At 44.6% G+C, this 2,186-nt stretch overlaps 1 pseudogene; it reads right to left on the minus strand.

Moving 5' to 3' along the window:
- Nucleotides 1-670: 670 nt before the first annotated feature.
- Nucleotides 671-1,667, minus strand: LOC131813985 (glyceraldehyde-3-phosphate dehydrogenase-like; annotated as a pseudogene).
- Between the last annotated feature and the right edge of the window lie 519 nt (nt 1,668-2,186).

Genomic DNA, 2,186 nt, shown 5'->3' on the forward strand with positions numbered 1-2,186 from the left:
GCTTGTACTTGCTCACTCTTTCTAAAATAAATAAATCTAAAAAAAAAAAAAAAAGAAGAATTCAAGAAATTAGGACCCTCTTCTTTTTAAAGCCAAATGTTATGGTGATTTTTCCTCCTGTGGAGGTTCCTTGTGCCTGGGTTCTTGATGCAAGGGTCTTTTTCTCTCCCCATTCTGTGCCCCCAGTGTCCCTCTCTTCCACAGATAGTAATGCTAGTCTTTTTTTTTAGTTCCCAGCTGTCTCTGCCTTTCCTGTGCTCTTCTTTACATTTAGCTGTAGAGAGTCTATTCTGCCAGTCTTCTTTTCATTATCTGGATTATTTACACATCCCTAGTTGCATCCCTGGGTCAAGTTGAGTTTAGGGTCCTCCTACTCCACCAACTTCCCCTGAAGTTCTGAATGGTCTTTTAGTGTGTGTGTGTGTGTGTGTGTGTGTGTGTGTGTGTGTGTGTGTATTTTTTTTCATAGCTACCTAATATGATTTGGGGGGGTTGCTGAGTACAGTGTACTTTATTGATGGTACATGACAAGGTGGGGCTTCTCAAGCTCCTCCCTTTCTTTAGGGGAACTGAGATGGAAACTGTGGAGGTCAGGAGATTCTCAATGTGTTGGCAGATGAGTTGGGGGAAGGACAGTCCAGCAACTGAGGCCTCTCTCTTACTCTTGCTCTTACTCCTTGGAGGCCATGTGGATCATAATGTCCACCACCTGGTTGCTATAGCCAAATTTATCATGCTACCAGGAAATACATCTGACAATGCTCATTGAGAGCAATGCCAGACATAGCATCGAAGGTAGAAGAGTGGGTGTCACTGTTAAAGTCATGGGAGACAACCTGATCCTCAGTGTAGCCCAAGATGCCCTTGAGGGGGCCCTCCAATGCCTGCTTCACCACTTTCTTGATATCATCATATTTGATGGCTTTCTCCAGGCAGCAGGTCAGATCTACAACTGACACATTGGGGGTAGGGACATGGAAGGCCATGCCAGTGAACCTCCCATTCAGCTCAGGATGACCTCGCCTACAGCCTTGGCAGTGCCAGTATAGAAACAAGGATGATGCTCTGGACATCCCCTCAACCATCATGCCACAGCCTCACAGAGGGGCCAGCCATGGTCTCTTGGGTAGCAGCGATGGCATGGACTGTGGTCATGAGTCCCTCCACAATGCTGAAGTTGTCATGGATACCTTAGTCAGGGGTGCCAATCAGTTCATGGTGCAGGATGCATTGCAGACAATTTTGAGGGAGTTGTCATATTTCTCATGCTTCATGCCCATTACAAACATAGGGGCATCAGCAGAAGGAGCAGAAATGATGATCCTCTTGATCCCATACTTCAAGTGAGCCCCAGCCTTCTCCACAGTAGTGAAGACCCCAGTGGACTCCACAACATACTCAGCACCAGCATCACCCCATTTGATGTTGGTGGGATCTCACTTCTGGAAGATGGAGTTGGGCTTTCCATTGATGACAAGTTTCCTGTCCTCAGCCTTGACTGTGCCATGGAATTTGCCATGGGTAGAATCATACTGGAACATGTAGACCATGTAGTTGAGGTAAATGAAAGGGTCATTGATGGCAACAATATCAACTTTGCCAGATAAGACAGCCCTGGTAACTAAGCGCCTGATACGGTCAAATCCATTTATTCCAGCCTTCACCATCCTGTCTCAGGGATGTAGCTGGCACTGCACTAAAAGATGCAGCTGTCTGTAAAATGGGGAGGAATGAAGAGCCCTAACATGATTTTTAAAGTTAAATGAAATATGTAGACCCCTCAGCTACAGCACTGAGTCAAATCTCTTTCTCTCTAAGGACAGTTGAAATATTTCAGGAGTTGTTTTGTTGAAGTTGCAAGACTCTAGTTTTCTCATCTGTACCCTCCCATTATTGCCCTCCACATGCACAGACTGTCAATGTTCCTTAAAAGAATGCATTGAGAATTTGATATAGTGATTTAGATAGGATTGTCCTGTTGTGCCAAGGGCAGGAAACATCCTTCTCTGTGGATGTGGAGACTACAGATCAATTCAGCAGCCCAACTGAGAGCAATTTGTGAATCTCTTATGACTTGGCAATTCCATTTCTATTGAATTGTTCTTTACAGTCACTTTGCACATGATTCACAGGAAGCCTGTTTTCAACTTATAAAACTCTTAATATGAATGTGTTCATCTTCCATT

Source organism: Mustela lutreola, chromosome 13, assembly GCF_030435805.1.
Source record: "Mustela lutreola isolate mMusLut2 chromosome 13, mMusLut2.pri, whole genome shotgun sequence".
Classification (NCBI taxonomy): domain Eukaryota; kingdom Metazoa; phylum Chordata; class Mammalia; order Carnivora; family Mustelidae; genus Mustela; species Mustela lutreola.